The sequence below is a fragment of the Hemibagrus wyckioides genome, linkage group LG23 (assembly GCF_019097595.1).
Source record: "Hemibagrus wyckioides isolate EC202008001 linkage group LG23, SWU_Hwy_1.0, whole genome shotgun sequence".
Classification (NCBI taxonomy): Eukaryota; Metazoa; Chordata; class Actinopteri; order Siluriformes; family Bagridae; genus Hemibagrus; species Hemibagrus wyckioides.
Window position 1 is genome coordinate 7,133,658 of NC_080732.1, and position 15,859 is coordinate 7,149,516.

The window sequence follows — 15,859 nt, forward strand, 5'->3', positions numbered from 1 at the left end:
ATAGTTTTATCTTTAAGTGTAGTGTTTATATAGATTAGTTCAATAAAATATAAAAATAAAATCCTTTTTAAAGATTGACTGAAACTGTGAGTTCTTCACCAAAATGTGAAAAATTACAAATAATAAAATTCGAATTTGTATAGCCTTCACAAATTTGTTGAGATCCAGCCTGTAGAAAAGTCTGATTATAAATTCTAATAGTAGAAAACAAAAATCTGTAACATGACATGAACTGAAAACCACCTGGCTAACATTACAGTAATGTTTGATCCCTTTAATGCAACTGGATTGAGAAACAAGCCCACAAAGCTGTTGCAGTAGAATTGCTTGTTAATAGTAACATGACTTTTTCTATACTTTCTGTAGAGGCTGGGGAAAGATCATCTCCCATCCCCAGTAGCTGTGTCACTGCCCAGTTTGGAAATTGCACCGTCTCTGACCGCAAGACTCTGTAGCAGAGAAACATTTAATTTCACTGTGTACTGCATCAGCTGTATATGATTTATTGATATAACAATAAAAGCTCCTTGAGTTGAAATATCAAGTCATATCAAGATGTTTCATTTTGACTTACTGAAAGAAAATCAAGAGCTGAAGTTTTTAATTATGCAAAATTACTGTTTAACCCCTAATGGGGAAGCCATTATTATTATTTATTATTATTATTATAAGGAAATCTCCTCTAGATTCTAAAGAGTTAATGATATAAATACCCGTGTTTTCACCTCATAATTATATTTTCAACAAGATTTGAAGGCACCTCTTCTGAATGTGGCCAACAGCAAGCAGGAAATTACATGTGCTTTATTTAGTTTTTTTCATGAGGTTATAAATTTGTCATGACATAATTTATACACATATTTATCATGCATACAGTGATCAGCTTCAACATAAAAAACACAGGCATAATTTCCACTCAATTAAGTACAGTGCCTTTTACAATGGGCATTGTCTCAAAGCAGCTTTACAGGAGTAAAGAAACAGAATATATGCAGAAGTGAGTACACCCCTGACATTTTTGTAAATATTTTATATCTTTTCATGTGACAACACTGAAGAAATGACACTCTGCTACAATGTACAGTAGTGAGTGTACAGCCTGTATAACAGTGTACATTTGCTGTCCCCTCAAAATAACTCAACACACAGCCATTAATGTCTAAACTGTTGGCAAGAAAAGTGAGTACACCCCTAAATGGAAATGTCCAAATTGGGCCCAATTAGCCAATTACCCTCCCCAGTGTCATGTGACTCGTTAGTGTTACAAGGTCTGTTTTCTGTTACATACGTAATATATGTCATATAATATATAATGTTATTTGTTATTTTTCCACGTTTTAGTAAACTATTTAACGTTGTGAAATTCTTTAAAAATGATCTGTATATGAGTGAAACATTCTGTTTGTGTTTAAAGGAAAGTTTTATACATATACTGATGAAAAAATGATCAGAATGAGGCTGTAATAGGAACAAATATAAATATTTATTTACGTAAAGCATATAATCATTATACAAATAAGTTTATTTATGAACAATTCTATTTATCTATATATTATCTATAGTAATAACTTATGGGAATAGGGGGAGAGGGATAGGAGCAGGGATTGATTAAAAAGGGATAGATTAATAAGGGAAGAATGATCTTAAGGGTTAAGCCCTTCTTCAGGTCCTGGGGTTCACTGTACAAACCTGTAAAAAAGAGAAGAGATTTTTAAAATATTAAGTTCATCAAAAATAGAAATAAAATTAATTCATACTTACGTGTGGAGTCTGAGCAATGTAGGAAAAAGAAGTGAGAGAAAAGAACATGAAATGAAGTGGAAGAAAAGATGAAGTGGGTAAGGGGAAAGACATTGCTCAGAGCTCCTCCAAAATGTCCATCATCAGCTGGACGTGCAGCTTGAGGAGTCGCTGAACTGTGCTGGCTAAGGCTGCTGGGTCACTGTACAGCTCCAGAGGCTGAGTGAACAGTACTTCAACAAGCTCTGTAAGGTAATCCTATTGACAAATTACACACACATCCAACACAGTGTCACTGAGTTTAAGATACAATCCTGAGAATTTGTGTATCGTGGCATCAGAAGATATTCAACACTTACAATAAGCACTGTGAAGTACAGCTCTGCTGCAGGCTCCCACACGTCCACGTCCCACATGCTGAAGAGCGCAAGCAGGCGCTCCAAGAATCCTCCCTTAAACTTTTGGAAAGAAAGACAAGCTTCATTAATGCCATGTCTTATCAGGTTTAAAAAATATGGAGAAAAGGAAAAGGAGATCAAATAGACCATGTTCTGAAACTCAAACATTGCTTAGAAATCTCCTGATAAGACACTTACTGGCTGAGGTTTTGAGCCATTTATAAAAGAGCTGAAGAAAATCAGCTCAAAAAAAACATCCAGGAAGTTGTAGTGGTGGTCCTGCACAGAGTAGAAAAATTACAAAAATAAATTAGCTTTACATATTGGAGTCCTGTTTTCTATATTAGCAAAATCTGTTATCTTTAAACATCTGTCATTTCACACAGGCGTTTATTAGCTTACACAGGAGCTGAGCTCTGCTTTAATCGATTCCTGATTGGAAGGCGTCCTCAGGAATCGAATCAGGGCCTCGTAGGCCAACTGCACACCAACTACATCCTGTTAAAGCAAACGAAACAATCTCTGTAACTAACTTTGGCTATGGCTGAGAAACTGAAATTATTTCCATCACAAAAATGATACAGTCTTTCATCATTCTGAAGTCACCTGGTTGTTAGCTGCTGCCAGTCGCATGACGATCTTTTTTCCCACCACGAACAAGAAGTTCTGGTTGTGGATGCTGGCAAGCAGAGTCTGAATATAAGACAGCACACAATATAAACGTTAAAGAAGAGTGGACTTTACCTGCGCAATAACAGCAGCTGAAGAAAGGTTTTACTCACCGCGAACGCCTCACGGAGAGCGGGCACCTTCAGGCTGATGTCAGTCACCCCTCTTTCTGAAAGATGGGAGCTAAGAAAGAAGAGATGTAAATGCTTACCGTATGTTAAACATACAATACACTGTTACATCAATAAACATTGAATAGGATCGTACCAAATAAAGGGCACCTCCATCTCCACCTCCTCCTCATTCTCCTGCAAGCCGAATCATTAAATCATTAAAACTCACACAGTAAATTTTACAGTATCCGAATCAGGGGAATAGCAACATATGTAGATACACATCAGATCTGAAACTCTGAATTACCTCAGAGTCGTTCTGGTCATACTCCCAGGTGGAGGTGTACATCTGCCCATCTCCAGCCACATACAGGTAATGGCACGTTACCGTTTTAACGGTTTTGTGCTGAATAAAAAAAAAAAAATTGTCACTGTAGACAAATAAAAATACTAAATCTGACAAAATTAAAAATCTGACAAAATTCCAAAAGTTACTAACTACAATATACAGTTCATGACAGTGCAATAAATTTACCGTGTTATAATGTGGCACGATGAATGATGTCTCCACTCGGTTACAGGAGATGAACTCTGTAACCCTCCCAGATTCAGACTTAAAAGAACAATTTAAAGTGAACACAATTAGTCACTGCAATTAGCAAAAGTTTCCTAATGCCATGACGAATAATCCCTTACCTGTATGCCAGTGAAACAGTCTTCTATGGTGGTATGATAAGGGAATCCCTGCAAATGACAAATAGCTGGAACTCAAGATCTATTTCACAAACGTGAGCATCTAATAATCATCAAGGTCAATTCTCTTCCTCAGAATAATCAAGTCTGTGATTACCATGTGAGTCAAGCAGTGTGTCCTGGTGGTGTTAAACCAGCAAAGACGACTCTGTGGGCCCCTTATCATCCCCAAGAAGTAGGTCTTTACGTCCACTGACTGGAAATAGAGAAACAAAACTAGACATCAGAACTTGTAAAGAAGGGTGTTTGTGTGTTTGTATCTCAGTTGCTGCACTGTAGAATACCTTAAACTGGGAGATGGAGGGGTCTGAAGAGAGGAACTGTATGTTTTGGCAGACGTTCATCAGCTCACCAGCATCGAGCGGCTGTGAAAAGTAAAGCAGGAAGATCGTGAGTGCTTCTGATCATGGCAGTTTCATACTAATATTCTTTTACTTAAAGCTCTGGTTACCAGAAAAACAGGTGAAGGGTCTTGGTCTTCTTCGGTGGGCAGCAGCTGAACAGTTGGCTCAAGAACCTTAAAACACACAAACAAAATTAGTCACTGCAATTACCATAATTTTACAATGCCACAATGAATAGTCCCTTACCTGAATGCCAGTGAATCTCCCCTCACAGCTGGAATAATAAGGGAATCCCTGCAAATGACAATTTGATGAAATTCAAGATCCACATTTCAACAAAGTACTAAAAACCATGTCAATTCAATAATGTCCATTCTCTTCACCAGAGTAATAAACACTGTGATTACCTCGAGAGTCAAGCAGCATGTCTCCGCGGTGTCAAACCAGCAGAGCCGACTCTCTGGACCCCTTATCATTCCAACTATGTCTCTTCTTATATCCACTGGCTAGAAATAGAGAAACAAAACTAAACATTAGAACTTGTAAAGAAGGGTGTTTGTGTGTTTGTATCTCAGCTGCAGCACTGTAGAATACCCCAGACTGGGAGAGGGAGGAGTCTGCAGACACGCACTGGACATCACAGCAGGCGCTGTTCGGCTCATCAGCATCGAGCGGCTGTGAAATGTAGAGCAGGAAGATCATGAAGTGCTTCTTATCAAATAAGATTCATACTAATATTGTTTACATTAAACGCAACCTTGTAAAATCTATTGACTGGCTTTAGTAAATAAATGAATGATTAGTTTACCAGAATGACAGCTGAAGGTTCATCCTGTGGTTCAGGGGGCAGCAGCTGCAGGACTGGCTCAACAACCTTAACATGAACACACGCACACACATACACACACACACACACACACACACACATACACACTTAAACAAAAGTGGCCTACAGGTTTCAAATGAAGTTAAATATTACTATTTAACTGACACATACCTGGAGGACGGAGGGAGTATCTACTGATTCCCCCTGCACATCCACAGGCTCTGTAACAAAATCACTTTTATGTGACTCAGGATTCTGACTCTTCAATTACACAACATCAAACTTTCCTATTAATGCTTAATAACCTGTCAAGTTTGATAATTAGTTAATTTGTGAAGAAACAGACAAATTGTAGCAGTCAGATTGTGTAAATTCACTGTACATGTGACCTGACTAAACTCTCTAAAACCTCCTGCCCCTGTCCACCACCCAAATCTATACAAATATTATACTGTGTAATTATTAAAACTGAGTTCATCAAGCTAACTAGCTTTATACTCACTATGATATTGTGTAAATAAATTGATTAGTGAAGTTCTCTAGGTAGATAACATACACCTGTAACCAAGCCCTTTAGGAGAGCTGATTAATCAGTAGTCTAAGCATGATTTAGTCTAAAACCAGTAGTCAGGGTTGTTAAAAGTGACTTTTTAATGGGGATGAATATTATATTGTAGAAATAAATGAAATTCTCGTTGGTCAAGCTCATCAACTCTGTTCAGGATTTTAGTGTCATTTAAACCAACAGCCAAGTTCGCTAGCAGCTTAAGTAGCATTAGGCTAAACATTATATTTATATTATATTTACCAATTAATTGTGTAATAATTACAACAAATAGACAGGTTCTCTAGAGCTTGAGAATATGATAAGCTGTAGATATGATTAGTCCAACTATTACAGTGTCATTTAAATCGGTAAAAATCGGCTAAAGTCTGTTAGCGCGCTAGCTGGAGAATCACAAGGCTAAGTATGATTTAGTGTAAAACCAGTAGCCAGGGCTGTTAAAAGTGACCACTAACAGGGTAAATAATTCATTGTGGAAATAAAATACATTCTTGAACCAAGCTTAAGGACTTTATTGTGTAATTTAAACCAGTAGCTAAGTTCGCTAGCACGATAACTAGCATGAGGCTAATTGTTAGCAGTAGATGAGGTCGCTTGTTAGCTACATAACATTAGACTGTAACACTGTACCTTCTACTGGATTTACTGTAAAATCAGTGAGACATTAAAGTCACGAGGTAGGATAAAGCTCCTCATACCTTGAGGAAGCTCAGTGTGGTCAGGAGGAGCTCTTTCTGTCCGGAGGCTGCGGTAAATGAAGTATCCCGCACCGGCAGACAGAGTGACCAGACCCGCAGCACAGGCGATCTCACCCAGAGTCCAGTTCTTCAGTCCCTGTAGAAATCCTCGGAAAGCCATGGTGTGGTCAGATGTCCTTCGTCGATAGTCGCTGATCGTGGAGTTGTCTTGTAGAGTTGTCTTGTAGAGTTGTAGATCTGTAGAGTTGTCTTGTAGAGTTGTCTTGTAGAGTTGTCTTGTAGAGTTGTAGATCTGTAGAGTTGTCTTGTAGAGTTGTCTTGTAGAGTTGTAGATCTGTAGAGTTGTGGTGATGGAGACGATGTTTATCCGATGCCACGCAGAAACTCAATGCAGGTTTTGACTCAAAACTACTCGAAGAACGCGTCATCACCATGGAGACAGTTTAAATACAAATAAACAACTCTACAGCAGTGAAGACGCAAATGACGTCAGAGATGAAGAGATGCGACCCCACGTGGTATTGTCTGAGATGCGGATTGGGGTCACGGAGATGATGATGATGATGATGATGATTATTATTATTATTATTATTATTATTATTATTATTGGTTATTGTTATCGTTATTAATGACTAATAAAAATTACTATTATGCTGTTCTTATTGTTAACACATACACTTTAATGCACTTATTTACTTTAATTACACTTATATATTAATATATACTTAATCCTTAATTAATAATAAACTTTACTTGTTTATTGGGTTATTTATTTTTTTAATCTATTGGTTTAAATGTTCGAAACCATTTCGGCCGCCAAAGTTTGCCACTGGTTTCACCTATTAATTGTAGTCCTGGATCCATTAATTATTATTTTTTTCTGATTATGTGAATTCTTCTTCTGTAGTTGGTCAGTCTAATCATTAGGATGTCCTTATGATTGTGGCCTGATCTTGATCAAAAGTGTACTGAGTACGAGTATGTGCACTGTGTATACATAATTTATATTAATGTTTTGTTTGCTGATATAAATGATCATGATTATATTCAGTTAGTTAGTTAGTTAGTTTCTAATCTATGATTCAAACTTTCTTCTGTACATAATTGACATATACTTTATAATTATGTATTGAGGGTTTTTTTGGTTTGTATAACTCTGAGTGTGGGGGGGGAAATGTTTTTTCTATTCTCCTGTATTTTTATCCTTTTATTATTATAAAAGCTCAATAAACAGATTAAGCAAAAAAGAAAGAAAGAATGAAAATGACTGAAATAAATGAAAGTTTCATAGTGTTATTGGAGTCTCCCTTCCTATATGGTAAACATTCTCCTTACAGAAAGCTTCAGCATTACAGTAGTTCTATATATTCAGTATTTCTTTACATCACTACAGTTAAACATTACATTACATTACATTACATCACTGCACTTAAAATGTTTAAGGTGAGGCTTAAATGATTAGAGTTTGCCATATACTTTGATTTAACTGTTTTAGTAGACAATAATCAGAAATAGGACATTCTTTAAAGAGAGATTTGATTTGAAACCTGAACTGCTATCAGGGCCATGCTGAACACCTTCTGACCAATCCAAACCAAGTATAAATTGTAATGTCAATATTGCACATAATTATCAAATAATAGTCTATCCAGCTGTTATGCAAAAGTCTGAAATAATGTTTCTCTTAAGCGTTTTAATTAAAATCCATATTTTGGTGTAATTTATACACACGGGTTTGTCCATTATGACTTTTGGATGCTTTATTATGTCCATTTTATGTTGAAACAGCAAAAGACTTTGAAAATCATCTGTCATTTTCTGATCATGTTAAATATCAACACAACTAGACTGAAATATACAGGTAAGATATGCAACTAATTGTAACATGAACAGAGCAAGAAATAAACTGATATCTACTGGTTTCCTGTCAGGGTTGTGGACTTTTTTCTGGCCACTAGAGGCCCCCACTGCCTTTTTGTTGGTTTTCAGTCTCTGTCATGATGTCTAATAGGTGTCACCTGTGCTTTGTTTAGGTTTGTGTATTTAAGTCACAGGGACCTTCAAAGATGATGAAAATACCCAGATCTGTGCCCAGATCTCTTCAACCGCCTGCCATCTGGAAAGAGATACCGGAGCGTTTGGATCTGTACAACCAGACTGTTGAACAGCTTCTTCCCTCAGGCAGTCAGGTATCTCAACAGAGAACTGAACTGAGCTGGACACCGACACACGCACATGCGTGCACACACACACACAAAAAATTAACAATGCAGACCCATATGTGTACAAAATTCCAAGAGTTGCTATCTACAATACAGACTTCATGACATTGCAATAAATTTACCACATAATCCTTAAGTGGCTCGATGATGGTTTCCACCCGGTTACAGGAAATGAGCTATGTAACCTTCCCATATTCACCCTTAAGTGAACAATTTGAAGTGAACACAATTAGTCACTGCAACTAACAAACGTTTTGTGATGCCACAACAGATAATCCCTCACCTGGCAGTGAACTGGTCCTCAATGGTGATCTGATAAGGGAATCCCTGAAAATGACAAGTAGATCTGAATCTCAAGATCTACTTCACAAAAGTGTTCATCTAATAATCATTAATATCAATTCTCTTCATCAAAGTAACAAAGATGGTGATTACCAGCTGGTCGAAGTAGCGTGTGGTTTTAAATCAGCAAAAACGACTCTCAGGACCCCTTATCATCCCGAGGAAGTATCCCTTAATGTCCACTGCCTAGAAACAGAGAAACCAAACTAAACATTAGAACTTGTAAAGAAGGATGTGTGTGCTTGTATCTCAGCAGTAGCACTGTAGAATACCACAGACAGGAAGGTAAAGGTACGTGCAGAGAGTGTCGGAACTCAGAGTCCCCTCCGAGTGGACATATCACAGTGTGGAATCTTTAATTGTACCAATTTCTATTATTTCAATAATCTTACCAAATAAAGTCAATAAACTATCAAATACTTAGCTGAAATGAAGGAGATCTCAGTCAGCAGATGAGAAGAAGCAGGTTTCTTTATTCAGAGATGCCGTCAATCACATGCATTTCTGAAGAGAGCAGCTGGTCTAAAAAAAACCCCAAAAAATCCCTTCTTCTTATACCTCAGACGCCCCATGTCGCCTCCTCTTCCAAATTTAAATATTTCTAGAAGTTTCCACATTATACTCAATGTATGTATACTTTTAATCCCTTCTTCCTTAATTAACATACTTACTATATTTTCTTATTTGTCCCGATACTGCACCTAAATTAAAACATCCTCCCTTTGATGACATCACACAACCTTTCGGGTACATGATGTATAAAACAACAATGTGCACGTACGCACGTACCAACCTCGATATTTTCGATGTGTCAAAATTAGATGTGCTTCAATTTCTCGGAAAACCATACTTCCATTTAAGTTTAACTCTTTGTGTCTGGAACTAAATGTGCTCCTCTGTTGCTTATTAAGCAATGCTAAAGCTCATAAGATGCCTAGGTTATGTCTAGGTTATGTCTGTCTGAGTGACTATTCTTGGTGAAATTCCCCTTACGTTTGCACTTTTCAGCACAAAACCATTTCACAACAATAACAATCCTCTATTTCACCCATCTCAGCACTATTTCTGCCTGATGATTATGAAATTTACAAAAACAACCCCATCTCAACACTGCTTGATGATTATGAAACTTACACATGTGCATTAATCAAAAGCTCAAAAGCTCCAAAGCCTAATATTATAAAGGATATATATTTGATATATTTGTATTACTCAAAAGCTTACTACTATTCAGGAGCTAAATATTTTGATAGATATTTGATATCTGATAGATAATGTAATTTCTCCGACAAGAGGAACTGGATATTTCGGCAGGCGCTGATCAGCTCACCGGCATCGAGCATCTGTGAAACGAAGAGCATGATGAACATAACTGCTTCCTATAACAGCGATTTTATAATAACACAAGTAACATTCTCTTACTTTCTTTACAGTCAAAACAACCCTGTGAAATCCAGTGATCAGCTTTAGTAAATAAATGAAAGGTTTGGTTACCAGAAGGACGGGTGAAGATTCCTGGTCATGTATGTTTGGCAGCAGCTGTAGGTTTGGCTCAACGACCTTAAAACACACAAACACAATTAGTAACTGCAATTAACACAATTTTGTGATGACACAATGAACAAGCCCTTACCTGAATGCCAGAGAAACTGTCCTCACAGTTGTTATGAAAAGGGAATCCCTGCAAACGACAATTAGATGAAACTCGAGATCTACAACCGCATTTCATTTAAGTTCTCTTTAAATAATTGTTAAAGTGGAATCTCTTCATGAGAGTAATAAATACAGTGATTACCTCGAGAGTCCAGAAGTGTGCGCTTTCATGCCAGCGGAGCCGACTCTCTGGACCCCTTACCAACCTGAGGATGTCTCTCCTAAGGTCCACTTGCTAGAAATAAACAAACAAAACTAAACATTAGAACTTGTAAAGAAGGATGTGTGTGTGTTTGTATCTCAGCTGTGGCCCTGTACAATACCCCAGACTGGGAGTTGGAGGAGTCTGCAGTGTTGTACTCAACATCAGGGGCGTATCTAGGATTTGAAAACATCAGGGGCTGAGCCCGAAACATCCGGGGCTAATTGAGGAGAGGGGGTAAGCAAGAATAACACGTTTTGTAAGGGCATTTTTATGTAATATTGTTTAATAATAAACACAAATTAACACAAACAGTATGCAACTTTAGAAAATTTAATTCAATCTTTTTTTCTGACTCCTCCCATCATTTCAGAGTCTTGCTACTAAAAAAGGAGTCCATTAAATTCATTACATTTTCTCTCACACAGGTATGCCATGCAATATTATCTCTTTTACAGCTTGTGTGTGGAGCTGTGCCGTGCAGATCCTTTATTATTACTATTATTTTACAATAATCTATATTATACATGCACCTATTATTTCATTCCTGATTTATGCTGGCACTAGTGTATGAATTATTCTTTGTTTATTTTTTACAGCTTCTCTTCTCTTATCGTTCTCTCATCTCTCATTCTCTCAGCTATCTTACTGCTTGTATCTTGTCTACTTCATGCTCTTGATGACTTTTCTATACTATTTTTTTGAGGGTGGAATCATCAGAGAGTATCTCCGAGCCTTGAGCAAAACGGTCAATTATCATACTAGTATTTCTAGTGCTGAGAATTCCTTTATCAATAGACAGAACAGCTGAATGATGGAGTCTGTTCTGGTCCATTGTTCACCTAAGTCATGTCTGTATTTTAACTTAAATACTGCATTAGTTGAATAATAGAAAGTCATGAGGTTCAGACTGTAATGTCTTTAACAGCTTAGATTTTATTTAGATCTATCTTTAGGATGATTTAATTTAAGGCTTTTGTACATATTGAATAATATTCTAAAGGGTCCTATATGTCAGGGGTTTTCAGAATCAGACACAGTGGGCCTCCTTTTTGACACAACATGCATTTGTTAGCCGACATTAATCAACTGTGTTAACATTAGAATGATTAGAAGTTAGACTTTTATCTGAATAATAAGATTGCTGTGTTTTCTGACGTTTTTATTGCTGTCCCGTTTAAGGGCTGTAAGGTATTTAAGTCACGTGGTGTGAAAGCGGCGCCGCGCAGACCGACAGGTGTAGGACATTAAAGTATCGCGAGAGCGGTTCTAGAGCATATTCGAGCGCACACTCTCGCGGTATTTTGGCGAGAGCGTGTGTGTGTGTGTGTGTGTGTGTGTGTGTGCGCGGAGATGTCAGTCAAAATCGTGTACAGTAAACAGTGCTCTAATAAAACGATCAACATTCCATTAATTCGGAATTCGGAAAATTCGTGATAAAACATTCGGGGCTAGATTAAAAACATCCGGGGCTCGAGCCCCGAATGAATAGCCCTAGCGACGCCCCTGCTCAACATTACAGCAGGTGCTGTTTATCATAGCAGTTTCACACTAACACTTTCAAACATGCTGTTACTCGTAAAACTGAGAGATCAGATTCACTGGCAACTTTAACAGCTTTAGAAGTCCTCTGCAGAAAAGGGAGTACTTGCTGGAAGTACAGAAGTTCTCCATCAGTAAGAGCTTTATGTTGGAATGGCTAAATGAAAACTGCTGCTGAATATAAGCACTGGTCATCATTTGGGCAATACCACTGTTATTGTGAAGCATGGTGTTGGCAGGAGTACTTCTCAGTGGCAGGAGGGGAAAGACGGGTCAGAATTAAGGGAAGGATGAATGCAGTCGAAATACAGAGAGGTTCTTAAAGAAAACTTGCTCCACAGTGGACACAGGCTCAGATTTTAAGGCAAGGTTAAACCTTTCAGCACGACAACATGAATATAGCCAAGACAACCCTGGAGTGGCTTTGGAACAAGTTTCTAAATGTCCTTAAATGGCCCAACCAAATCCCAGACCACACAGGACATCAGTGAAGCAACATCAGTGAGTCTTGTCAAAGTAGACTTAGAGCTGTACTCAGTAAATTGTGCACAAATCATATGTGAGAAGTGGATTAAATTGTTTCCAAACCTACAGTGTCAATGATCTTTACTTTTATTCCTTTTTCACAGATGAGCTTTCAGGTATACAAGAAAACTTTTCCTGGAGAAGTGAAACAGTGAATGAAATGAAAAGGTGTCATCTCAAAACCTGATGATGATCTCTAGTATCATAAACAACCATTATTAGTGTGATTGCGTCATTATTAGTGTTATCGTCACTATTTATTATTATTATTATTATTATTATTATTATTATTATTATTATTCCGTTTCCTGGGCGTGCTACTAGTCCTAAATGGTAATAACTAAAAACATGGTTCCAATGCTAAAATGTTCATCATGTTATGCTTAAGTGTGCTATTAATTTTCATGCTGATAAGTATTGTAGTTTATTTTATATTAACTTTTAAATGCATTTGTTACGGACTTCAGTTCCTGCACACGCTAGAAACATGGTTCCAACGTTAAAATGTTGCTCATGTTTAAATGCATTACGGACTTCAGACCGCTACTGTGTGTGTGTGTGTGTGTGTGTGTGTGACGTCAGCTAGAGTGAGGGAAGAGGTTGGACGCATCGTCTTTAAACTGTTCCCAGCGCACACACTAGTTCGTTTAGATTTCATATTTTAACTGTGACTTTAGTTTGTATATATTATTTGAGAATGTCTTGCAATAGTTTAAGCATGTATAGCTTTTATATTTGTAACTGAGTGTAGCACTACGTGCTATGATGTAAACCTCATCTTAATAAGTTAACTTGCCAGTGTTAACGTTCATCGCTTCTGGTACTTTGTTAGTGCGTTCGCCTCCCATGCTGGAGACATGTCTTGCAATAGTTTAAGCAACATATCGCTTAAACGATAATAACTAGAAACATGCTTCCAACGCTAAAATGCTGCTTAGGTGTGCTATTAGTTTTCATGCTGAAAAGTATTATAGTTTTTTTTTAGATGGATTTTTAAATGTATGTTTCACGGACTTCAGACCGCTTGTGTGTGTGTGTGTGTGTGTGTGACATCAGCTAGACTGAGGGAAGAGGTTTTTTTAAGGACGCATCGTCTTTAAACTGTTCCTACAACTTGAATTCTTCCTCTACAGCCACATAAACTACCTTAAACTCTTTAAACTGTGACTTTAGCTTTTAAATATTATTTGAGCATGTCTTGCAATAGTTTTAGCAACATATTCCCAATCACACTCGCATTTTCTTTCTGGAAATGCAACATTCTAGTTATTATTATTATTCCGTTTCCTCGGCACGCTACTAGTCCTAAACGGTAATAGCTAGAAACATGGTTCCAATGCTAAAATGTAGATTATGTTGTGATTAGGTGTCCTATTACTTTTCATGCTGATAAGTATTATAGTTTTTTTATATGGATTTTTAAATGTATTTAAAACAACAGACCGCTGCTGTGTGTGTGTGACGTCAGCTAGAGAGAGGGAAGAGGTTTGTTTTTTTTAAAGTCGTATCGTCTTTAAACTGACATTTAAGCACAGCGCACACGCCGGTTCGTTTAGACTTCATATTTTAACTGTGACTTTAGTTTTTTTGTTTATTATTCGATCATTTTTTGCAATAGTAACAGACCTCTCAGCAGCAAAGACGTATAGCAAAAAAAAAAAGACTGCTGAAGCCTCAATTAGGATATTAAATTTAAAAGAGCCTTTGTGCAGAGAGGACTTGATTTATTCGCCTTTCGCTTACAATCAAACTAAGTTAATACATGAATGCTTGCAAATCAATAAGAATATGTGGAATAACTGCATGACCAAACATGTATCAGCATATAAGTAGACTTGGAGAAAAGAAAACATATCCTCTGAACAAAACAGTCTTCTGTCACGTTACTTTTGCAGATATCATTGAAGAGCCAATGCTGTCGCTGTGCTGCAGAACCATTATTGGCTGCAAGACATGTGTGGAGCAGTGGAAGGAGGCTTCTCCACACTGTGCAAAATGTAGAGAAGTCAACAACAGTGCAATAGAAGTTGCAGGTCTAACTGCTGCTTTTTCAGTTTTGAAATCCTTTTTTATGGAAGAGTAATGTTTTAATTACTCACAGAAAGGTAAACCCTTACAGTTATGTATTGTAGTTGTTTCAGTTCAGTATGTTCTGTAGCTTGCAAATGCACCAGTTCATGCATTTCTCTGAGTTGTGTTTATCAGATAAAGCAAGGCTTGTTTGTATGGAGCAAAGTCGTTGTTTACTGCTCTATGAAACAAATGTGAAATGTCAGGATATTTCTCTGAAAAATGATTCTCCGTTCTGAGTTTGTCCTGTACTGTTGTAAAGGGATCAACTCCAAACGTTGAGTGTGTTGTCAGTGCAGATCCTACATGCTGTCTGTAAAGGTCTGCAGCTCCAAATGAATGTGGCAAGAGTTCTGATGTAATTCTTCGTTTACACCCAGGTTCTGCAAAGTGATTTGGTATGCCTTTTCCTGTTAACATAAGAACAAGTGTGTGTATCAAAAATTTATGTGATAATTATCAGTGTGCTTAAGTTATACTGCCTACTACATATTTTACCTGGAATCATATGAGCATTCCATGATTCTGCCACGCTTGTAAGACCAGTGTGGCACAGCCTACAAGTTAGATTGGACACACAGTATCTTACAAGGTTGTCCTCCATATTGATCTCCTCTTGGTCCATCAGTTGCAGAAGGGCTGTTTTCAAGGGATAGTTAACACGGTTGTTGATCTCAGGCCAAAGTCATTCAACTGTGTGGTTCTGATTTAACAAAACACCAAATGAATTTATTACAAGTATAGATTAGAAAGAATTTCAGTTTTTTTGTTGATAGTGTAGAAATATTACTCGTGTAGATGAAGTCTGTAGATAAGGCAGTCTCTCCTGATTGAACCGATGGTGTGACAGCATCTCCTGCATGAACAGTGTCAGGTAAAACTCCTTTCCATGGTCTACTCGCACTTGATCCCACATACCATAGGTGATCACTGCAGGCCTAGAAGAGGAAAATTATTTGAGGTTGTGCAAAATGTCATTTTCATTTCTGTCCAACAATGTTGCACTTTTTGTTAATTGTTTGTTATACTTTTGAATGTACGTGTTCATACACTGGTCAACCATAGCATTAAAATCCGACAGGTGTAATGTGGCTCTGACTGGTGTGAGGCTACACAGTCCCATATGCAGCAAGAAACGATGCACTGTAGGTTCTAAAGCCTTTCGATCATAGCCACAGTGCTTGGCAGTTTGCTGTG

General features: G+C 37.4%; 2 long non-coding RNA genes across 3 annotated transcripts; both read right to left on the reverse strand.

Annotated features, from left to right (window-relative positions):
• Positions 1–7,892: 7,892 nt before the first annotated feature.
• LOC131344596 (uncharacterized) lies at positions 7,893–9,183 on the reverse strand. Its single transcript, XR_009203339.1, has 4 exons — positions 8,764–9,183; positions 8,612–8,655; positions 8,451–8,528; positions 7,893–8,321 (listed from the first exon to the last, which is right to left on the reverse strand). It is a non-coding gene; the product is annotated as an uncharacterized LOC131344596 (long non-coding RNA).
• A 5,194-nt stretch (positions 9,184–14,377) lies between these two features.
• LOC131344492 (uncharacterized) lies at positions 14,378–15,594 on the reverse strand. Of its 2 annotated transcripts, none has more exons than XR_009203325.1 (3): positions 15,453–15,594; positions 15,161–15,365; positions 14,378–15,072 (listed from the first exon to the last, which is right to left on the reverse strand). It is a non-coding gene; the product is annotated as an uncharacterized LOC131344492 (long non-coding RNA). The 2 variants fall into 2 exon arrangements; XR_009203326.1 differs by having other exon boundaries at positions 14,379–15,072; positions 15,161–15,301.
• Between the last annotated feature and the right edge of the window lie 265 nt (positions 15,595–15,859).